The sequence below is a fragment of the Schistocerca americana genome, chromosome 1 (assembly GCF_021461395.2).
Source record: "Schistocerca americana isolate TAMUIC-IGC-003095 chromosome 1, iqSchAmer2.1, whole genome shotgun sequence".
NCBI lineage: Eukaryota > Metazoa > Arthropoda > Insecta > Orthoptera > Acrididae > Schistocerca > Schistocerca americana.
In genome coordinates this window covers 272,471,502-272,497,534 of record NC_060119.1, presented here as the reverse complement: position 1 = coordinate 272,497,534, position 26,033 = coordinate 272,471,502, and positions in this window count along the sequence as shown.

Here is a 26,033-nt window from a genome sequence, read left to right as displayed (position 1 = left end):
ACTCCGTATCAGCTACCTCAGTAGTCATTAGACATCGTGAGAAAGCAGAATAGGGCACTCCGTGGATCTCACGGACTTCGAACGTGGTCAGGTGATTGGAAATCTCGCGTACAGACGTATGATGCAAGAGACAGCCACACTCCTAAATATCTCTAGGTCCACAGTTTCCGATGTGACAGTGAAGTGGAAACGTGAAGGGACGCGTACAGCACAAATGGGTACAGGCTGACCTCGTCTATTGACTGAAAGAGACCGTCGACAGTTGAAGAGGGTCGTAATATGTAACACGCAGACATCTATCCAGACCATCACACACGTATTCCAAACTACATGAGGATCCACTGCAAGTACTATGACAGTTAGGCGGGAGGTGAGAAAACTTGGATTTCATGGTCCAGAGGTTGCCCATTAGCCACACATTACACCGGTAAATGCCAAACGACGCCTCGCTTGGTGTAAGGAGCGTAAACATTGGACGATTGAACAGTGGAAAAATGTTGTGGAGTGACGAATAATTCTACACAATGTGGCGATCCGATGGCACGGTGTGGGTATGGCGAATGCCCGGTGAACGTCATCTACCAGCGTGTTTAGTGCCAGCAGCAAAATTCGGAGGCGGTGGTGTTATGGTGTGGTCGTGTTTTTCATGGAGGGGTTTTGCACCCCTTGTTGTTTTGCGTGGCACTATCACATCACAGGCCTACACTCATGTTTTAAACACCTTGCTTCCAACTGTAGAAGAGGAATTCGGGGATGCCGACTGCATCTTTAAACACGATCGAGCTGCGGTTCATAATGCACAGCCTGTGGCGGAGTGGTTACACGACATAACATCCTTGTAATGGACTGGCCTCCACAGAATCTTGACCTGAATCCTATAGAACACCTTTGGGATGTTTTGGAACGCCGACTTCGTGCCAGGCCTCACCGACTGAATGGCTCTGAGCACTATGGGACTTAGCATCTGTGGTCATCAGTCCCCTAGAACTTAGAACTACTTAAACCTAACTAACGTAAGGACTTCACACACATCCATGCCCGAGGCAGGATTCGAACCTGCGACCGTAGCGGTCGCGCGGTTCCAGACTGAAGCGCCTAGAACCGCTCGCCCACAACGGCCGGCTGTCATTCATATAGCTTGAATCTATTATCCCTTTCAGAATTTTTGCTTTGAACGACATTTAAGAGACGTGAAGATGGATCATGCACGAAGGAAAAATTACAGATTGAGACTGAAATGGTCATGAAAGTTTCCAGGATGCAAAAGAGGTTAGTTTTTAAATAGAAAAAAATAAACAAAAACACCAGAATAAATATTTTAAAAAGTTACCAGCTGCATCAAAGAATAAGAGATTAGTGGAAATTAATCTGTAATATAGCTGGAGACATTAACTGCAATTTGCATCATGTGTGTAAGAGTCATTATTGCCAAGCAGATTTGTTTTGGCCTCTAGACACAGGCTAAATCGTGGGGTTATTCAAAAGTATACAGAAAAGCACTATACATCAGTTCGCCCCGTCCAAACCATATAATGCAAGCCTGAATAAGTCTTTGTTAAACATCTTAGCAATGGAAGGCAGTAATAGATACGAAGATGACAAGTTTTGCGTTCTGCTCTTTGACGAAATGTCTCTGGATGATAGTATGTATTGGTTGGTTGATTCGGAGGAGAGGACCGAACAGCGAGGTCATCGGTTTCATCACATTAAGGAAGGATGGAGAACAAAGTCGGCCGTGCCCTTTCAAAGGAACCATCCTGGAATTTGTCTGAAGCGATTTAGGATTTGAACCGCCGTCCTCCCGAATGGGAATCCATTGTGATAACCTCACCGCCGCCCCGCTCTGTTGTATGTGTCATGAGCCATGCAAAAAGGTAATATGTGGGTAACAGAACTTACGTCATGAAGGACAATCACTTATAGCTGCTGTTCATACACCCTTTTTATGCTGAAAGGCATCCACAGAACTTAGAAACGAGTTCTTCACTGTTCACATCATAAATGAACTTCAGAATATTGGATTTAAAGTAGTTTGTATTTTATGTGATTAGAAGGCTCTTAAAGAACTGTGTGAAGCAAATTTGTCAAAGCACAGTAACTTCATTTTCTTATAAGGAATGAATCTATTGTTACTATTTTCAGTAGGCCACATCTGCTCGAAAATACAAAGACTGCTTTGATTGCCGAAGTCCAATTTGTACGTTAGAATGAAATAAAATTTGAGTACTTTACCACACTTTTCTTTTTGGATAATAGAAAGGTTCAAAATTATATCTAAAGTAAAAGCACAGAGATTCAACTTAACTGATTCCTATGACAAAATTAAGGTAACAGTTGCTTCAGCACAGATGTGCTACGCAGTTGCAGCAGCAACTGAAACGTATGTATACTCAAATATTATCACCTGAGGCTATATAAGCAAATGAGGTTGTAGAAAACGTAATCTCTTTGATTCACTTAACAGCAACGAGTAGGCTCCAAAGGATGGGAAAATATTTAAGTGATATTTGACGGAAAATTCACCACATTTAGAAATGTGGTTTAGTATTCTGAAGCAGACAGACAGTTGGAAAATAACAGTCACACGATCTTCAGTATGGAATTGAATGTTTTGTTTTTTCTTCATTGTGATCGGCAAAGATGGCCAATGGCAAAGATGGTCAAAAGGTAAAAAGTCAAATGCGGACGTGGAGCTTTCGATATCTCAGTTCGTAATTTGATGCAAATAACACACATCACCTGAAAATGAGGGCAACTTCTCGAGGCATGATGTCTGGTAAGAAAGAAGAGTGCAACAGTCAAAAGAAAGAAATCAACAGCGATGAAGTGTACCATCATTTGGCAAAGAGGAGTGATTACATGTGAAAAGTTAGTGTTGCTACACTATTTCGGTGTTTCTACAGGAGATCGTTTTCTTTTCTGGTTACGTACAAGCAGGAGCAGTACTGCTCTTCTTGACAAGTAGCTGCAGTTGGAAGAAAGAAAACACAATTCTTTGCCGTTCCCCTGCGCCCGCTTTATTTTGTTAAAAAGTTTTGCAGAGCCGGTATACTGAACATAAATCCGTCTCGTGGCGGCGCAAACCACATTATATACTTCTATGCTCTTACATCTTCTCAAACAACATTAGCAAGTTACTCTGTGGACTGTCGCAGATTTGTTTTGTGAACACAGGATAGTTATTACATTAAAAATTTGACTTGTAGAGATTCATTTATCCTTTAGCTGAAACTCCGAGAAAATGCAGTACTTGGACGTTAGGCTGTGGAGAATCAAGTCCAGACGAAAAAGAAAATGCGGAGAGAAAAGGGAACAACAATTCATGAAGAAATGGAAATATAAGCCACACGACTGCCGTCAAACACAATAAGGGCAGAAACATTGTGTTGGCAGGAATTAGCGCTAGATTATGTGGTGCTTCAATGGATTCCTTACTCACCAGCTGTAAGGGATCCGTGATACCATGAACATAGATATTAGTAGCCGACACCCAGGTCGATAGCAGACAGGAGTCGATTGTCGAGCACTGCAGGAGGCAGTGGTATTAGTGTTGAGTGGAAGCACTATTGGGAAGACTGGGAAAAATAAAAAATGGCGGTCGAGCTGCGTACGGTGTCAATGGCGGATGCGCCGAGTGAGGAGTAAATTGTAAATTCACCGGAGTGTGACAAATGAGCGCATCCCCTTATTGTCGTGGGGTTGACCCTCATCAATACCGATTCGCGAGTGATTTAAAACCAAAAGTGACAAGTGCCGAATTACGTGTTTCGCCAACCGTGTCGGCCAGCAGCAACCATAGTTTGCAGTGACGGTTGTTGTGAATGTTAAGCATCATCATGGCCTGTGCCGAAGTCCTTAAAATCAGCAACCAACAAAAGATATAGCCGTAATTAAATGTGTAAGGCGAAGGTAGCAACTCCCTCAGAATTCGTGTGTTAATAGAAAATACATATCAGTTTGTATATTGCCACCTTTGTGGTCTTTAAAAATAGAGAAACTTTCAATCATTAACAGCCGCACTCTGTTGAAATACCCCTGAAACCGCAGCAGAAAAACCGATGGCCTTTCATCCATTGAGCACACGGTCATATATTCATGATAATTAACTGTGCCCGCATCTCGTGGTCGTGCGGTAGCGTTCTCGCTTCCCACGCCTGGGTTCCCGAGTTCGATTCCCGGCAGGGTCAGGGATTTTCTCTGCCTCGTGATGGCTGGGTGTTGTGTGATGTCTTTAGGTTAGTTAGGTTTAAGTAGTTCTAAGTTCTAGGGGACTGATGACCATAGATGTTAAGTCCCATAGTGCTCAGAGCCATTTTTTAATTAACTGTTTGGCGGCTTCGGTAAATCACACAAAACTCAACAAAAGATATAACTCATCATGAAATAATTCGGGGCTGTAAAATAAAAACAGTTACGAGAAAACGTGATACTCAAGGTTTACTGCTACGAAAGAAATACATTAACATGTGCTTTGTCTAACATGACCAGTTTGCTTCAGATGTAAAGGTGCCAAACGTCTGAAACTGGCACAAACAACGTCCATCCTGTTGCATGTAAGATTCGATTCGCAAAAAAATACTTCAGACGTCATCTACGCCGCGGTAAAATATATTGATGGGAGCTATCGTTCAAAAGACACCACAAGGAAAAACAGTTTCTAAAAGGAAGGAAGACTGGGTTTAATGTCCCGTCGACGTCGAGGTCATTAGAGATGGAGCACAAGCTCGGATTATGTCAAGGATGGGGAAGAAAATCGGCCGTGTCCTTTCTAACAAACCATCTCGGAATTTGCCTGAAGCAATTTAGAGAAATCACGGGAAATCTACATCTAAATGGCCAGAGTAGGTTTGAGCCGCCGTCCTCCCGAATGTGATTTCAGTGTGCTAACCAAGGCAATACTGAAATTTTATGGTTGTGTTACTAACAGTGCAAAAACAAGTCTGAATGCATCACTGCAATAACACAGCATAAAAGCTCGCGGCAGGCAACTACTTACATAGAACTAATAGCATAAATCTATAAAGCCTGCCAGATGGTAACGAATAAATGTAAACTAGTTTTAGCAAAATGAACTTTTGTAGCATCTATTTGCTGTTCACGCGAAAAAAGTGCCGTATCAGAGCTGAAGACGAAATCTTAAGGAAGACTTCATCATGGAATTATTTTTACGCTGAGAAAAAAACTGTAGGTGAAAATTAACTTGCCATATCGTATGAACTATGCCCTACGGTCACTTATTCTTCGAAAAGTTCAGAATATTGTTAAGTGACAGATTAAAAATATGTGACAATCTAGGACTTGGGCGAAACCACGAGCTTTTCGCAGACACTGTTCTACAGATTGGCGTGCTGTTTCCCGTGGATTACAGGTGACTGGTTTCAATGTCAGTTCCTTAACGTTGTGCAAATAATAAAAAAATACCATCTACTCCTCGTTATATCAATGAACTCAAATCAAACCAAAGCTTCAGCGCAATACGTCAAAGTGAAACCACCGAGACTTTGCAACCACTTTAAAAGTGATCGTTTATCCAGGGCCTACCGTCAAGGAAATATTACTAACCGCATACTTATATTTCCTTGTCTCCCGGCAAACAGACTAAAATATGTCATGGAAATTAACAATGTAGTGTTTCAAAAATGTAGGATATTAAAATACATGCGCCAAACGTAATCAATAATTCCCAGTTGTTGATAGGCGGAAAATTACAAAATTCACAAACAGATATCTAATCTGTTAATATAATCAATTCCGCTTTGTGCGACAGCTAGAAAATTATTTGAATGGGCCCCAGATGCCATTAGGTTGTTGTATTTTGACGGACTGTATGTCTTCCGGTGCCACTGTCTTTTTGGCGAATTTACTGTGTTCCACTTAGGAAGAGCAGCAACACATGTGCTATTGATGAACTTGATCGTTGATTGGGAAGCTTGTGTCCATGTCTGCCTGCAGTCATTTAGTGTCTAGTTATCATTGCTTATCAAGTTTTCAATCGTTCTTATAAGGGGCATTCTGGAACAAAGACCTTCCTCTATTATGTCATTGATGTCCGTATTTAATTGTGGTTGTCGGATCTGAAGAAACTTGGACTCTCCGACAAGTTCAGTGGATCTCCGTATCGCAGTAGGTTGTAAACAGCTTTAGAGGTCGTAGCCAGTGGCTCACAAGAAGAACACCGATTTACCAGAATCTTCGCTTAGTGGAAGAGGAGTAAAGACAAGCGAAGATACTTAACTGTTCCTGGGAGAACGACCGTCAAAGTTTTCGAATGCTTTATGTGGCTAATAGCACAACGGTAAGATCATCTGAAATGGGGCCACAGTGGCTAGAATCGTGGTTTCTCACTTTTGCGTCGCGCGTTCGAAACCCGGTAATTTTATTTTTTATTTCTTGAGGAGATAGCTGCTCAAAATTTTCTTATCAAGTTAGGGGATACAAGGACGTTACATTAATTGCAAAATCACAACTAGATTTCACAAAAATTGTCATGCATTTATTATACAATACATGCGAATGAAATTTTCAGGAGTTACAATCTTTTCAAATTCTCATAATTCTGTATTTAATTCTTATATTTTACCGCTATGTTTATTCTTATGCAAGATTTGGTTCATTTCCTTGGATGATACCTATAGTAGAAACACTCGAAACATAGAAATTACGAACACAACATGCATCGAGCGCCGACAGGTTTCCCACAGTAAAATTCCTTCGTATGAATCTCACCTCCCGGAAAGAAACGTAGTTAAAACTGCTGAAGATTTCGTGTGTTGTCAATACTTTCGAGGCAAACCGTGTATAACAGACCAATTTTACGAAAACTGGCTCTTACAATTTATTATGAATCAAGATAGACCACAAGAATTTCACCAAAAAAGAATTTCAAACAATTTTCTCATTCATTTATTATTTTCTTTCAATTCATTCACCATACATACATTTAGTAGATCAACAAGGACGACATTATTTTAATATACAATGGAACAAACATTCGTCTTGTAACATTCTACAGACAACTGAAAAACAAAAATAAAAATCGGGTTTCGAATACGGGGTGCAGAAGTGCGAAGCTGTGCCGTTAGCCGCTGTGCCACCGCTCCGGCTGAGCTATTTACTCGCTAAAAGGCTCATACAGAATCTCTAAAACTTTGACCGTCGTTTTCTCAGTAAGTATCTACGGGTAAGCCATTTATTTGTAACCCCTGGCCCAGTGAGCGAATGTTCTAGGAAATCGGCTCATGGCATTTGCCGTGTTCTCCTCGTTAGTGTAGATGTAACTGTACCTGAGACTGAACACATCACATGGTTTGATTGGACGTCAACCCCATTTTTGTGAAATGTTTCATCGGAGCGCAATGAGTATCAAATTGACCAACGTGAGGTCTAGTTTGGAAAAAAATAATGAATTGAAAAAAGTCATAGTAATTGAGGAAAACTTAATTCGTGACTTGAGGGAAAATTCAAGTATTTCATTGGTATCTGCTGATAGGTATGTAAATGAGGTGTTGAAGAGTCTATCTCTTCAAGGCCTAGCCGTTTTGTGCACGAACAGCTATGTCATAGTGAAACAATTTATCTAAAAGTTAGATAAAAGCTGTAAAAGTGTTATGGAAAAATCTGACGTGACTTTGAATGATGCTCGAAATCATGTACAGTATATTAGATTCCGGTTAAGAATTTAAAATTCGGTGTTGGACTTTAAATCTTAGAATTTTAAAGTTTACTAAGAGTATTATATAGAACGTGCAATCTCATGTACTGTACACGATTTCAAGGTTCACTCAGAGGCGCTTCAAACATTTCTCTAATGTACAGTGTATATAAAAAAGAATCATCCGGTTTGGCACGCCTATATTTCTGAAACTAATAAACATATACAATTAATTTTGTTTTTTGATGAACGGGAAACTATAAAAGTTTTTTTCATACCTTTTCATGGGTGTTCAATATGCCCCCCTTGAGATGCAACGCATATGTCAATGCGGTATGCAAATTGTTCCCAAACTGCAGCGAGCATGTCTTGAGTTACAGCTTCGACAGCTGCTGTTATGCGATGTCTGAGTTCATTCATTGCTGTTGATAACTGAGGCACATAAGCAGAGTCTTTATTAAACCTCCACAAGAAATAATCACATACAGTCAGGTCCGGCGACTTTGGAGGCCAGTAATGTAAGGCTGAATCATTTGGTCCAGTGCGACCGATCCATCGTTTAGTAATCCTTTGATTTAAAAATTCCCACACTTCCAGATGCTACTGTGGCGTACCCCATACTGTAGGTAAATGAAGTCATTCGAATCGAACAGCGCTAAAAGAAAGTCCTCAAGCATATCGAGATATGTGCTCCTGTAACAGCGCTCTCGGCAAAGAAAAATGGACCACACAGCTTCTCCCGTGAAATTGCACAAAACAGATTAAAAGTTGGAGAGTCCCTCTCATGTTGTGCAACTTCATGTGGTTGTTCCGTACCCCATAAGCTCATATTATAACAGTTCATCTTTCCATTTATATGGAATGTTGCCTCTTCACGAAACACTATGCGTGGAAGGAAACCGTCATCCTCCATCTTGCCAAGAACAAAATTACGCGTCCCCATTTTGTTTTTTGTCGCTTTCACGAAGAGCTTGCAGTAGCTGAGTTCTGTATGGTTTCACGTGTAAACGTCGATGCAACACACGCCAGACGGACGTCGGGGGCATATTGAGCTGTCGAACTGCCTGGCAAACGGATTTCTGCGGACTTCTTGCGAAACTGTGGCGGATGTTTTCAACGTATGTGTCAGCCATCAGGGACGGCTCGGCGATTTGCTCTTACACAAACAACCTGTTCCTCGCAATTGGCTTGGTTGAAATGGCTCAGAGCACTATGCGACTTAACTTCTGAGATTATCAGTCGCCTAGAACCTAGAACTAATTAAACATAACTAACCTAAGGACATCACACACATCCATGCCCGAGGCAGGATTCGAACTTGCGACCGTAGCGGTCGCGTGGTTCCAGACTGTAGCGCCTAGAACCGCTCGGCCACTCCGGCGGCCTGTTCCTCGGAATTCTTCATGCCACCGTCTGTTCTGTGCTGTAGGAGGATGCACACCATACCTAGTACGAAAGTCACGCTGAATAGTTATTACTGACCACACTGCGCAAAATGTAGAACACAGAACTCTTTCTGTTGTCCCAACACCATTTTTACTATAACTGAAGTTAGCGCACACTGCTGCTACCTTGCGGTATCCGTGTAAGACTCGAGAGTTTGCTCTTTCCAACAGTACATTGTTCACGCACATATCTCAAATAACATAATAGCTATGATTTTTAAAAATCGGATGACTCTTTTTGACATCCTTGCATTTTATTTCTTAGCTTTAGACATTTCACGAAGCGTAGCAGAGGATGATCCCAGGGAAGGGTTGTATAGTTTTACGTACACTATCACTTTTAGCCCTGAATTTTGTGGCAATGTCGTATGTACGTATGCTATATTCAGCGTGACTCCTAAGCACTTTGTACATCGATTCTGGCGCAGGAGCCTATTGCTGAAATACATATAGAGTTCCCTATCAGTCATGCGTTTGTTTAAATAGAAGACTAGTATATACATCTCGCTTACACATTTACGTCATGACAATCTGGAGACTAATATCGCACACTAGTTGACATTCACTTTCATTTTCTATAATTTTTTCAGTGGCCGAGATTGACACCCTGGTCGCTGTATTCTACCCCGTCTCCCTACCCCGCAAGTCCGCAGCTCGTGGTCGTGCGGTAGCGTTCTCGCTTCCCACGCCCGGGTTCCTGGGTTCGATTCCCGGCGGGGCCAGAGATTTTCTCTGCCTCGTGATGACTGGGTGTTGTGTGCTGTCCTTATGTTAGTTAGGTTTAAGTAGTTCTAAGTTCTAGGGGACTGATAACCAAAGCTGTTAAGTCCCATAGTGCTCACAAGGGAACCTCCCCTCCCTACCCCGCCATGTCCCAGGGTGGGCTGAATGAAAGCTGCCACTTTCCAGAGGGAGCATATTGACAAAAAGAAAATGCGTAGATGTTTTCTATGTGTTCTAGTAATAAACAGCCAAAAGTCAAGACTGTGAGTAATACTGTGAAGCGTACTTCCTTAAGCTCACAGACGCCTTTCGCACTAACCCCGTCGAGGGTTTACTGATGGATATCGTGGTACGTTATAGGGCGTCACCGTTATATTGGTTGTGGCGTGAACAATATAATCGTGTGTACGGGATAAGAGGAACTCATATTACTGATAAGAAGACACTTCCGAGCCTTGAAGTAAGATGAATGGCACTCTAATCGGTGTATTATACGAGGGTGGTTTGAAAAGTTCTCGGAAGGGAATAGAAAAAAGTATTTATATCACTGAACCTTTTTTTTATTTTTCAATGTAGTCTCCTTGTAGATTAATGCACTTTGTCCAACGATGTTCCAGTGCCTTGTTCCATCTCGAAAATGAGTTTCCTCCAGGCCTGAAAAATAGTTGTCAACTCCGGGTATCAATTCTTCGTTTGAAGTGAATCTTCGTCCACCAAGTCTGACGGAGCCATATCAGGTGAATAAGATGGGTGTGGCAACAATTCATACCTTGTTTTGTGTAATTTTTCCATGGCGAAGACATGTGTGCGGGCGTGTGCGTCAAGCTTCGCGGCACCCATCTTACAGATAATTTTTTCATTTCTAATTCTTCAGTTAAAATGTGATACATTCTTTCACATGACATCTGGCAAGCGTGAGCAATTTCACGCACTTTCAATCGGCAATCCTCCATGACCATTTTGTGCGCTTTTGCAGTGATTTCTAGAGTAGTAACACATCTTTGCCGATCACTGACCGGATCATCATCGAAGCTCTCCCGACCAAATTTAAATTCATTTGTCCACTTGGCAACATATGAATATGAAGTAGCAGAGTCCCCCAGTGTATTCTGTAAAACGGCATGAATGTCCTTTGCTTTCATACCTTTCTTTACGAAGTGCTTAATCACTCCTCGAATCTCTATTTTTTTTCCATTTTCGCAAATCATTACGCGGGAACAACAACAGAGCCACGTCACCGCCACAGCTCTCTTCTAAGAGCATCGACGTGGCACGTGTTTACAGGCAACAGTTCAATGAATATCACGTGAACAACTCGTTGCTCTAGTGCTGACCTCTCGTGGTGATTCTAAGAACTTTTCAAATAACCCTCGTGACTACTGCAAGGCGGTTGTACAGCATATTCCCACGCATTATGAGCCGCCAATATTGCACGTGTTTGCCCCTGCTCGAGAAATTGGGTACGCATTAAGAGGTCATTGTCCACATCTTAAACATTTGCGTCCAGTGGGGATGTAAGAGGAAGGTTCCGATGATTATGTCGTTTTCAGTTGCCGTCGTTTCCAGGTAGAGAGAGATTGCAAGCAGATTGTGAACTGAAAACAAACATGAGTTACCAAACTTTTGGACAGCAGTTAATATAACTGCACATCCAACAACTAAGAGACACATGCTCAACTTTCAGTCTATAAAATTAAGTGAACACTCAGAATATAAAAATAAGATCACAAGAAGTACATCGCCATTTTGTCATGCAGTGAAACATCTTGTAGTAACATCGGTAGAACATTACGTAGCAAATCAGCATACACAATTTTGGTAAACATTTTTGGAATACAGTGACCAATTAATTGTTATATTTAGATTAAAGTTCAGTCTTGATCACGTTATGTTTGTTTTAAGGAGTAACCGGTTTCGGTTTTTTCTATAAAACCATCATCAGACCTGTGAATAAATTTTAAGAAATACTAGATACCAATCCTCAACTGAATGAAAAAGTCTAATGATGTCAAAATTTTTTAACAAAATAAAATAAAATTAGTTATACCCATTGACTCCCTTGGGTTGGTAGGTGGAGCTCTCCTTGCTGCTGTGCGGTCAACTGATGGTTATGAGTGCTGAGCACGAGCTTAAATATGCAGAGGCTCCGCCTACTTCCTGTCACACTACTTCATAACTGCCAATCAGCGTTCATAATATGACGCCATCGTCAAAGTATAAAAGTGGGAAATACACTAATAACATAAAATTGATTCATTTAAATATCTGATTAACAGATAATAGTTGTGTCTACAACTTATTTATATTTTGAATAAAAACAGTGAATTACGATGTGTGATAGCTGTGCCCTCTATGGACAAGCTTAATATTATTACAGTGCCAGTTACATCAAAGATATAAAATCTTTGGCGTTGTGGTATATATCGATTATACCAAGTCGCCTACATCACAATTGCATCTTTGTTGGATGCTGCAGAATCGTCTTGTTTTAACTGTAGTTTTTATGCCAATGTTCTTTATAGCATTAAGTTAGCAGCTAGTAGTACGTTCCACATTATGTATATCTGAATAACTGATGAGACTGCTGATGCAGCATATTTTACATACATTGCTTTTGCCATGGGTATAACTAATCTTATATTTTTAAAAAACAAAAGAGTAGATGCTTTTATTATAAAATTTCGTCAAAAAGGTCGTAATAATATTTTTCGCGAAAATCTAATTGCTCATTGAGCAGCATTGATGATTTGGTTTTCAAATGAGCATATATCTCGATTTCTTCTAGGATATTCATAAGTAAGCCTTTATTTGCATAATGAAGAACTTGTAAATTCTGTTGTACTGTCCCCTCAGCATGATTATTGAATGTTATATGATGACCAAAAACAGACTTTGTTCGTGAGGTACCTGACGTATGTTCTTTGTACCTTACTGCAAAATTTCGACCTGTTTGGCCGATATATATTTTCTCACAGTCTCTACATTGGATCTTGTACACTCCTGATCTGGTAGATTTTCCATTATCTTTATTTACGGTATGTCTTAATTTTTGTTGTAAAGTATTGTCAGTTGTAAATGCTATTGTTATTCCAGAGTTTTTGAATAAGTTAGTGATTCTATCTGATATGTTTCCCATATATGTCATCTTTATATATTTTGGATTACTTATTAGTGGAGTACTTTGTGATTGTTGTACTTTATTAAAAATGACATCTACCTGTCGTGTGTCGAAAGAGTTGGTTTTTGCAATTTGTTTTAAGATGGTCATTTCCTTTTTGATCTCATTAGCTTCTAGCGGTAATTTTAGTATTCGGTGTATCATAGACTTAAAAAATGCTTTTTTATACTTGTCAGGATGACATGATGTAGCATTAATAATAACATCAGTGGTTGTAGGTTTCCTGTATATGGTGAATAAATGTTTCCCGTTGTTATTAGTTGTAGTGAGATCTAGGTAGTTAATAGATTTTCGATTTTCATGCTCAACTGTAAATTGTAACTTCGGATGCATAGAGTTTAATTTTATAGCAAGTTTCTCAATTTCGTCTTTTGAACCATTATAAAGTATTAATGTATCGTCTACATATCGCTTGTAATATATGATTTTATTTGCGATATCAGGGTTATTTTTCAGGAATTGCGTCTCAACGTGGTTTACGAAAATGTCTGCTACTGTCCCAGCCAAGGAATTTCCCATTGCTAAGCCATCTTTCTGACAATAGATTTTAGTATTAAATGAGAAATAATTGTAATCTAAAGTGCATTCAAGTAGTTCTATAAGTTCGATTATTTCGTCTTTAGTCATATTTTTGTATTGTATTAAGTTATCCCTAATTATATTAATCGTCTCAGTAATTGGTATATTTGTATATAAATTTTTAATATCTAATGAGGCGAAATTTGCACTAGTTGGAATGTCTATATTGTGGATTTGTTGTGTTAGTTCATAACTGTTTTTGATACTGAAGTTGCTGTCATACGTATAGAATGCTTTCAAAATTTTATTAAGTTTCATATTTAGTTTATATGAAGGACTACTTCTGTAGTTGACAATAGGTCGTATAGATTTCTCTTTGTTATGCAGTTTAATCTGTGATCTTAATTTAGGTATTTGGGGATTCATATTTTTCATCATATTTTTTTCCTCAGGGGTCAAGAGGTGATTATTTTCATCGACTAGTTTCTTAATCTTTAATTGGAACTTTGGAGTGGGGTCTTTAGTTACTTCAACGATCCCATTTTCATTAAAAAATGAGTGTGTTTTAAATATATAATCGTCTTCTTTAATAATTACAAGGGTATTTCCTTTATCGGCCTTTACCACAATTGCTTTCTCTGCTAGTAGTTTATTATTGATATTTTTAAGTGTTTTATCTTCAGTTTTTCTATGTAGTTTATTTTTCTCTTTTAAAATTAAGTCCTTCGTTTTTAGGGCTATCCTACATGCTTCAGGTTTATTTATTTTCGATATTTTGCTTGTTGCTATAACATCAGCAATTATGTGTTTAACGTTGGTATTATTTAGTGGGGGAGTTAAGTTATATTTTAAGCCTTTGTCAAGTAGTGACATTTCGGACTTTGTGAACTGAATATCTGTAAGATTCATTGACCTTGGATAAAATTGATGTATATGGTTGACGTTTTCTGAAAGCTTATTTTGTTGTTTAGCTATGAGTAAATCAATTTTTCTCTGATGTCTTTGGGTAATCGCTTTCCGTAAAAAATCTATTTTCTCATCAATGCTGCTTAGTAAAATAGAAAAAATCAAAGGCGAGAGTTCATTACTTAGCAATAAATGCAGACTATACATTTCGACATTTAAAAAATCTTTTATCTTAAAAGCTTCTCTAATTTCAGATTTAATCCATAAAATACTACTCTTTTGTTGTATATATGTTACATAACTAGATTTGGATTGAATATTGATTTTAGCATATTTTGGTATGATATGTTCCATGAGGCAAGTTTCATTAAATTTAATTTTCATACCAAGTTTCATAATTTTGGTTCTAATATTTCTAAACCTTTTGTAATTTCCAATTGCCTGACTAGACAAACGTTGCACAATTTTGGTAAACATTTTTGGAATACAGTGACCAATTAATTGTTATATTTAGATTAAAGTTCAGTCTTGATCACGTTATGTTTGTTTTAAGGAGTCCTTCATATAAACTAAATATGAAACTTAATAAAATTTTGAAAGCATTCTATACGTATGACAACAACTTCAGTATCAAAAACAGTTATGAACTAACACAACAAATCCACAATATAGACATTCCAACTAGTGCAAATTTCGCCTCATTAGATATTAAAAATTTATATACAAATATACCAATTACTGAGACGATTAATATAATTAGGGATAACTTAATACAATACAAAAATATGACTAAAGACGAAATAATCGAACTTATAGAGCTACTTGAATGCACTTTAGATTACAATTATTTCTCATTTAATACTAAAATCTATTGTCAGAAAGATGGCTTAGCAATGGGAAATTCTTTGGCTGGGACAGTAGCAGACATTTTCGTAAACCACGTTGAGACGCAATTCCTGAAAAATAACCCTGATATCGCAAATAAAATCATATATTACAAGCGATATGTAGACGATACATTATTACTTTATAATGGTTCAAAAGACGAAATTGAGAAACTTGCTATAAAATTAAACTCTATGCATCCGAAGTTACAATTTACAGTTGAGCATGAAAATCGAAAATCTATTAGCTACCTAGATCTCACTATAACTAATAACAACGGGAAACATTTATTCACCATATACAGGAAACCTACAACCACTGATGTTATTATTAATGCTACATCATGTCATCCTGACAAGTATAAAAAAGCATTTTTTAAGTCTATGATACACCGAATACTAAAATTACCGCTAGAAGCTAATGAGATCAAAAAGGAAATGACCATCTTAAAACAAATTGCAAAAACTAACTCTTTCGACACACGACAGGTAGATGTCATTTTTAATAAAGTACAACAATCACAAAGTACTCCACTAATAAGTAATCCAAAATATATAAAGATGACATATATGGGAAACATATCAGATAGAATCACTAACTTATTCAAAAACTCTGGAATAACAATAGCATTTACAACTGACAATACTTTACAACAAAAATTAAGACATACCGTAAATAAAGATAATGGAAAATCTACCAGATCAGGAGTGTACAAGATCCAATGTAGAGACTGTGAGAAAATATATATCGGCCAAACAGGTCGAAATTTTGCAGTAAGGTACAAAGAACATACGTAAGGTACCTCACGAACAAAGTCTGTTTTTGGTCATCATATAACATTCAATAATCATGCTGAGGGGACAGTACAACAGAATTTACAAGTTCTTCATTATGCAAATAAAGGCTTACTTATGAATATCCTAGAAGAAATCGAGATATATGCTCATTTGAAAACCAAATCATCAATGCTGCTCAATGAGCAATTAGATTTTCGCGAAAAATATTATTATGACCTTTTTGACGAAATTTTATAATAAAAGCATCTACTCTTTTGTTTTTTAAAAATATAAGATTAGTTATACCCATGGCAAAAGCAATGTATGTAAAATATGCTGCATCAGCAGTCTCATCAGTTATTCAGATACACATAATATGGAACGTACTACTAGCTGCTAACTTAATGCTATAAAGAACATTGGCATAAAAACTACAGTTAAAACAAGACGATTCTGCAGCATCCAACAAAGATGCAATTGTGATGTAGGCGACTTGGTATAATCGATATATACCACAACGCCAAAGATTTTATATCTTTGATGTAACTGGCACTGTAATAATATTAAGCTTGTCCATAGAGGGCACAGCTATCACACATCGTAATTCACTGTTTTTATTCAAAATATAAATAAGTTGTAGACACAACTATTATCTGTTAATCAGATATTTAAATGAATCAATTTTATGTTATTAGTGTATTTCCCACTTTTATACTTTGACGATGGCGTCATATTATGAACGCTGATTGGCAGTTATGAAGTAGTGTGACAGGAAGTAGGCGGAGCCTCTGCATATTTAAGCTCGTGCTCAGCACTCATAACCATCAGTTGACTGCACAGCAGCAAGGAGAGCTCCACCTACCAACCCAAGGGAGTCAATGGGTATAACTAATTTTATTTTATTTTGTTAAAAAATTTTGACATCATTAGACTTTTTCATTCAGTTGAGGATTGGTATCTAGTATTTCTTAAAATTTATTCACAGGTCTGATGATGATTTTATAGAAAAAACCGAAACCGGTTACTCCTTAAAACAAACATAACGTGATCAAGACTGAACTTTAATCTAAATATAAAAATCAGCATACATTGCACCATTTAGATTGCCATCCATGAAATGGAAGCCAATTATCCTTCCTTCCATAATGCCGCATCATACATTAACCCGCCAAGGTCGCTGATGTTACACTTGTCGCAGCCATCGTGGATTTTCCGTTGCCCAATAGTGCATATTATGCCGGTTTACGTTACCGCTGTTGGTTCAAAAAATGGTTCAAATGGCTCTGAGCACTATGGGACTCAACTTCTGAGGTCAGTAGTCCCCTAGAACTTAGAACTAGTTAAACCTAACTAAGGACATCACAAACATCCATGCCCGAGGCAGGATGCGAACCTGCGACCGTAGCGGTCTTGCGGTTCCAGGCTGCAGCGCCTTTAACAGCACGGCACCGCTGTTGGTGAATGACGCTTCGTCGCTAAATAGAACGCGTGCAAAAAATCTGTCATCGTCCCGTAATTTCTTTTGTGCCCAACGGCAGAGCTGTACACGACATTGCCGGCCGGAGTGGCCGTGCGGTTCTAGGCGCTACAGTCTGGAGCCGCGTGACCGCTACGGTCGCAGGTTCGAATCCTGCCTCGGGCATGGTTGTGTGTGATGTCCTTAGGTTACTTAGGTTTAAGTAGTTCTATGGGACTGATGACCACAGCAGTGAAGTCCCATAGTGCTCAGAGCCATTTGAACCATTTTTGTACACGACATTCAATGTCGTCGCCATGCAATTCCTGGTGCGTAGAAACATGACACGGGTCCAATCGATGTTGATGTAGCATTCTCAACACCGACGTTTTTTAGATTCCCGATTCTCGCCCAATTTGTCTGCTACTGATCTGCGGATTAGCCGCGACAGCAGCTAAAACACCTACCTGGGCATCATCATTTGTTGCAGGTCGTGGTTGACATTTCACATGTGGCTGAACTCTTCTTGTTTCCTTAATTAACGTAACGATCCGGCGAACGGCCCGGACACTTGGCTGATGTCGTCCAGGATACCGAGCAGCACACATAGCACACGCCAGTTGGGCATTTTGATCACAATAGCCATACACCAACACGATAGCGACCTTTTCCGCTATTGGTAAACGGTAAATTTTAACACGGGTAATGTATCACGAAGCAAATACAGTCCGCACTGGCGGAATGTTACGTGACACCACGTACTTATACGTTTGTGACTATTACAGCGCCATCTATCACAAAACGACAAAATTGGTCCAACTAAAACATTCATAATTCTTTACTAACTACACGAATATGTAATAAAAAATGGGGGTTCCTACTTTAAAAAACGCAGTTGATATCCGTTTGACCTATGGCAGCGCCATCTAGCGGGCCAACCATAGCGCCATCTGGTTTCCCCCTTCAAGCTAGACGAGTTTTGTTCTTTGTAGTTTTTTCATTTGATGCTTATTTCGTGAGATATTTGACGCGGTCACTATCAATGGACCACTCCTTTTATCTTACGTTGTTTTTATTTGATTACATTGTCAATATTCTGTTTTATTTCTACTGTAATATTATTGAATATTTTAGACCTGTTTAGAGTTTCCGGATACCAGGGCTAAAATTTATGGCAATAAATTGAATTGAACTGAACTGAATAACATAATGAAATGTAGTCAAACATAAGAAGTGTTCTCCGCCAAACCATCAAATGTAATCGCTTTGATCGAGTCGCAGGTTCTAACTCTGAAATCACATTTCGATTCTAAGGGCATGTAATCAACTTTAGTGCTTTGAAATTATTGTAATAGAATTTATATTAAAATGATCTGTTAGAAAGTACAAGATGCCGAAGCTAAGTAGACTGTCGGTTTTGTCTCATACTGCAGCTAAAAAAGTACGGCGATTACCTAAGTTTTGTGTTCCTTATTGAAATATTCATTTATTTTCCACCTCCGTCGTAGCTAGGAATTAGATCGGTAATTTTGAAATAAATATTAAAGAAAAATCAATGAGTAACTGCAACCTACGATTATGTAGACCACCGATTATAATTATAATTCATCCGCGCCTTCCTTCTCTTCCTGTTTCCAAAGAAAGAGACTATAACACGGAGTTCTGTTCTGGTAGGCCATTTAAGTAGTTCAGATGTATTCGCTTTCTTTTCCGTCATTGATTGTGATCTGACGTACACTAGCTTTGATCTACCATCACATCCAAATCAATATATGCTGCAGCATATGTAATAATAATAATACAAATATGATGGATGAATTATTGTTCAAAGACGCATACAACTGAACTGGTGCGAGAAGTAAGTTATAAAATAAATCAAAAGTAAATATCAAACTATCTTCAGTGTCTTGAACACTATTATTCAAAATACGTGCTTTTTGTTCGGATACCGCTAGCCACAAGGAAATTAAATGTAGAATATAAAGTCCCAGAGCAGAAATAGAGACTACATGGCGAAAGAAATTAGTTATTCGTGGGAGATAAGGACGAAGCGGGTCGATAAAATGCTTTCCCGTTTCCTCTGAATGCTAAGACATTACTCAACTGGACTCTGTTAAATGTCGAAAACTGTGTGTTCCGTACAAGAGGTGAGGCCATGCAATGCCTTCTGCCTGGGTAGCTACAATTAGAAAATTACACAGCCATTAATGCGAAAATTTCACAGCGAATCTTCACGAACGTTATATTATTGACCTTTTCGCAGAGTTTTCAATGCTAATATATATATCGTCCTATAAAAAATCATTCCTTGAAAATCTCAACAGAAAAAATAGATAAAAGTGTTATCAAAAATGCAAATTACTTGGCCCTTTCCTCACTACGATTTGCCACCACACTTTATTTCGCTACCTAGAACAATACGTAAGAAGAAAAAAGGATACATATTTCGTATATAGCAGCACAAATTGAGCTAAGAATACAAAATTACTTTTCTCATGATCCGACGTCAGTGAATGTAAATGCAGCTGAATTTCATTGAGATATATGATGCAAAGTTTGAGTGTTCCTATTCGTTTGTGTAGCCAGGAGGAAAGCTCGGTCAGATTATAATGCTTGGCATGTCGTAATAACGTACACCGCGAAGATATGGGCAAGGTGCCCAACCCTTCCCCCTCTCTTCTCTCTCTCTCTCTCTCTCTCTCTCTCCCCCTCTCTCTTCATCTGGCACTATGCATCAGTTAGCTGATTAGGGAAAGGGAAGTGAGAAGGAACTGCATTAGCGTGTATGCATTTTTGTTTCTTTGTTTGGAGTAAGTTTGAAGAAACACGTGCATGGAATCGCAGTACAAAATATGAATAGTGAGTTATGTCTCATTTAAACCAAACGAGTCCGATACAAGGGCAAATATCGAAAGTAACTTAGGGAAACAATTATTTAAGCTACACTGGTGTTTCGAATATCGTTTGACGAACTTCCACCTCGCATAAAGGAATGCTGAACGTCATGCGTCTGTGTCGCAAGTTTATGATGATAGAAATCTCCTGTCGATAAAGAAGCTGTTTCAGTCACCCCATAAAAAGAAATTAAATAGATTAAGATCTGGCTATTTAAGTGGCTACGCTTTAGGACCTCTAAGAGCAATTCACTTCGAAGAAAAGACGGGATAAATGGCCAGATGGCGTTTCATTGCGATGCAGAGGTGCGGTCTAGCTTGATCCTTCATGAATCGCGTATTCATGCTATCAACTTCTTCCAATAATTCTGGTAAATACACATCCAAAAAACAAAGATATCATTCCCTGACAGTTGAGGTACTGCCGATATTAATATTTTTTAAAATTTTCATGTATCAGATTCCCAATATTTGTAAAAATATTAACAGGCCTAGCTGCGCCCGATAACGTGTATTTAAATTAGGCGAATCTGGTTGCCAAGATATCAATGTAAGCCCGTAATGAAGATCTTCAAATCACGGTAACGCGTTATTAGGGCTTAGAGCCGACACGTAGCAGGTATTGATAGAGTCGGTGGCACATACTACCGCATACCAAACGATGTTCGAGTCGATGATAAAATCTCCACAGTTTCAGATATGGTGTGGATCTCACAGTACGGAGGTCGTCGTATGCACATGCCACAGCAGTCATCCACCATACGAGAACACTTCCTGGTCGCAATGGACACTATTCCACGATTTGATCTATACCCAAATACCAGTCTGCCTATTAAATAGTTTAAATGCATCTCATGATGCACAGCAAGAAGTCTTTGACTAGATACTTAAAATATGCAGAGCACCTAGCAGACAAGATTTCTGTAAGATTTATTTTCTTGGCAAAAAGACCTAGAGAAAAAGAAACAACGGTTCTTAACTTGTGCGTAGCAGCATGTCGTCCTCGGAATGTTTTTTTCTTGTTTGACACACCATGCATATAAACACTGAAGCGCCAGATCGTTACGGCGTACTACTTAATATGACGCTCGTCCACTGTGAAACGAAATACAGCAGCAATTCTTCTAGGCATGGATTCGAAAAGTCGTTTGTAGGTTTCCGGAGGTATGTGGCACCAGATGTGTATGTACAGGTGACGCATTTCCCGTAAATTACGGCCAGTGATATGGGAGTGCTAGGGACGCTATCAAAATAATATCGATGTATCAATACATAAATTATTTTTCTAGGTAATATCAACATATACCAGCGATATTTTACACATCGGTACATCGATGTATCGAAGTCAAAATAGCGATATAGAGTGCCGATATTTTTATTTTATAAAGTTTTTCTTTTGAAGTTGTAGTAGAACTTAATTTCACTTTCAGTGTCTGAAAGAGTCTTATTACATTTCGAGCTTCCATCACGTCGAGCCTTTCTCTTTTAACTGTGTGAATAAGAAGTCCAATTGCACTGGACGGTGTGAGGGAGGGTGGCGGTGTGAATGGAACTAGTGTACTACCTCTTCACATTGCACTCTCCCAAAACAGTTGCTTAAAGTGATGAAAAAATCTAAAACACAAGACTTCTCTTTGCAGTGAGTGGAGACGTGTGAGGGGGAAAGCTGACCTAATCGGCGTTCGGCGCTCCCAACAGAAGCTGCAACTTTTAGCTTCAGTATGCAGTTTTGACACTACAAACTGCTAGGTCGCAGGCGTAGGCAGAAATCAAAAAATAGGAAAGTCGACATGAAGTGTTCCGAAAAAATCCGATATGTGAAAAAACCTAACGACGGACCCATCGGATACCTTTTATTGTGCCACTTATATGCAGTTACAAATGTTAGCAAAGTGTTTATTGCTCTACGAGGAATAGGCAGGTTGCTCGCTTGTTGTTGTTGTTGTTGTTGATGATGATGATGATGATGTTTGGTTTGTGGGGCGCTCAACTGCGTGGTTATCAGCGCCCGTACAAATTTCCAACCTTTGCTCAGTCTTAACTCGCCACTTTCATGAATGATGATGAAATGATGAGGACAACACAAACACCCAGTCATCTCGCTTATTGATGTACAGAATATCTAATAATACAACGAGATTTTCACTCTGCAGCGGAGTGTGCACTGATATGAAACTTCCTGGCAGATTAAAACTGTGTGCCCGACCGAGATTCGAACTCGGGACCTTTGCCTTCGCGGGCAAGTGCTCTACCATCTGAGCGGAGTGTGCGCTGCAGAGTGAAAATCTCATTCTGGAAACATCCCCCACGCTGTGGCTAAGCCATGTCTCCGCTATATCCTTTCTTTCAGGAGTGCTAGTTCTGCAAGGTTCGCAGGAGAGCTTCTGTTAAGTTTGGAAGGTAGGAGACGAGATACTGGCAGAAGTAAAGCTGTGAGTACCGGGCGTGAGTCGTGCTTCGGTAGCTCAGATGGTAGAGCACTTGCCCGCGAAAGGCAAAGGTCCCGAGTTCGAGACTCGGTCGGGCACACAGTTTTAATCTGCCAGGAAGTTTCATATCTAATAATAAATCAGTACTTAAATATACGGGTGTAAAACCGGCAGTATATTTACAATGTGTAGCAGATATTTTTGTAGGCAGAAAGGTCAATAAATCTATAGGTCAATAAATCTACACGTCGATATTTCTTTTCGATAAGTCTAACGCAAATATTGACTTTTTTAAAATATCGATTTATCAGATTCTTAACAGTCCTAGCTGGCGCCCGATAACGTCCTAGACACGTATAAATTAGGCGAATCTGGTTGCCAAGGTATCAACGGAAGTCCATTATGAACCTCTTCATATCACGGTAAGGCGGTTCTGGGCTGGTGATACGGGTAGTTATCCCACAGGAAAACGTTATCGCTGTCGAGGAAAATATGAAGCACTGAAGGATACAGACGACCCGCTATAATGTTCCCGTAGTCCACAAATGCCATGATACCTTCGATTATTACTATAGATATCACGAAAGCTACTGTGGCTTTCGCCTGTAGCGTACTACTGCTCCCAAAGTTTTCAGTGACATCACGCATATTCAGAGCAGCCACTCATCTGGACTACGGCACATCCGACCACGACCATTGGCCTGATGTATCGAGAAACGTGATTCATTCGACGATGCTCCAAGGTCCACTGTTGATGATATCATGCCTACTGCAATCGTAATTGACGATGTCATTGAGACAGTATAGGAAGATGTAGGTGTCGTCTGCTGCGGGGCCTCAAGTTAAACATAGTTCACAGAACTGTGTGTTCCGAAACACGTATATCTGCTCAAGATCTGCAACAGATCGTCGCCCGCCCATCTTTACAGAATGAATAGGCCTCCGACCTCCAAGTTCTATGGTGAGACGCTGACGTCTAGTACTTTGTCGTCTGCTCATGTTTTCACCGCCCATCAACCACTCTCCGTAGCTGCTCACAACAGTAGCAAGTGGAAAGTCGATCGACTTCGCCGTTTCAGAGGTGCCCGTTACCAGACTCCGAGCGACAATAATCTGCCCTCTGTCAAAGCCACATATGGCAGTGGTATTCCCAATTGTGGCCTATATTGTCTGTAGAATTATTCCCCATCCGTTTCCACTCTGCTGATAACCTTTCTTCGGCAACGCCCAAATGTCGCGGTGCCACATCTAAGTCGGCAAAGTGCGTCAGTACCACAGACATTAGCTATGATATGCCGCAATCCAGAACGATCAATGGGACGTGCTACTGAAGACACGTCCTCTGTCTCAGCACAACGGCACCATCGAACGGAGGTGCGTCTAGAGCCGAGCATAGACTGGTTGTGCTAACAATTCGTGACCTCTGATGAAGCAGTCAACAGTATCTAGTTAAAACACCAGTGTTATCGAAGTGTCAGATGGGATGTACTGAAGTAAATGTTGAACTTCAATAGAAGAGTTTGTAATCGTATGCATCACGTGATGCTTTACTGTTCAAAGACAGTTGTAAATATTCGACACAGTCCTGTGGCAACGGATTTTATAAAGTTAATAAATCTTTTTATTATTCTTGTAGCAAAGATTTTTTATTTTGCTTGTGGGGCTCTCAACTGTGTGGTCATCAGCGCCCTTACAAAGTCAGAATTTTTACACAGTATATTTTTGTTACACAGACCCCATCTAGCCTCTGTCACAAATGATGATGATGAGAACACAAACACCCAGCCCCCGGACAAAAAAATCCCTAATCTACCCAGGAACCGAACCCGGGACCCCGTGATGCAGTGGCGGCAACACTAGCCACTAGACCACGAACAGCACAAGCTGTAATTTCTGTTAGCCAACTCTAGAGCAATCAAGAACCCACAGTTGTGTCCAGTCCATTGCAGTCATCACACACCATGTCATGCGATTGCGAATCCAGAAGGCGGCATTCGTTCTCGCGGTGGGCAATGACCATAATTACTTGAAAACCACTGCAACAATCTTTTTTTCTCTCTTTGTTTTTGCTAACTATTCCATATGTATCAACAGGAAACATTAGCCTCTCTTCCCAAATAACAAAAAATTAAAAGTGAATTAACACGATAGAACGCAGGCTCACAATAGAACAGGCTAAAAAAATTTCTTTTTGGACTACATTCCAAAAATGTGCATCAGCAAGATTCCACAGTTAGATTCGAAATTCGTGGAAGACAACCAGACTTGGCGCGGTAGATCTACTAGTCTCACAGCACAGTTTGAAAAGTCTGTGTATCGTTTTAGATGAAATGGGATGTGACCTTGAAGAGAAACTTCGAGTGGGTCGTCAGACCTGCTACGACGAAACAAGTGGTTGCACAGTGCCCGCTAAAGGCAGAAATCTTAGTTCGAATCGAAGCTTGTTGCGCAGATTTAATTTGTCATACAGATTTGCATGATTGCGGGTGTTCTGTTTTGCAGACACCTATGATGCGTAAATCTGATAACTGTTGAGCTACAGAGTGGGGAAGCACCCCATATAATCATGCATGTTAATAAATGGAAGTAATAATGTTCCACAATGCAAACGTCTTATTGAATGGCTAGTAATAGCGCTGGCCCAATCAAACACAATATGGGTGCCACACCAAGCACATAGACGTATTAATGAGAGGAGGTCTCTATAACAACCAGATTTATTATCGTAAATTAAAACACATGAGTTTTCCACTGGTATGAACAACTGAACGTTGAATACTTGGACAGAGGTGAGATGTAACCTCAGAATAGCTGGGTGGAAACGATAAACGAACGGTTACGCACATTACACGATTACGACCAGTGAGTGTACGCTTGGTCAGTAAATTACAAGAATAACACGGAAATAAAAGATCGAAAACCAGTGACATCGCCAAAGCACATACTGAAAGCGATCTGCGCGGTTGCGAAGTATTAAAACGGAATAACTGATTCCAATTGGCAGTGAGCTAATATCGTGTCTCTACGGAACTGCCCACTGCAGCGATGGCATATCTTACCAGATTCGTAGCATAATGCAGCGTAAGGCAGTGGCAGTAGCAGCTGGAGGCCCTGAGGTCAGCTCTCTCTCTCTCTTTGTCCTCAGTAGAGTACCGAAGTGGAAACATCTTT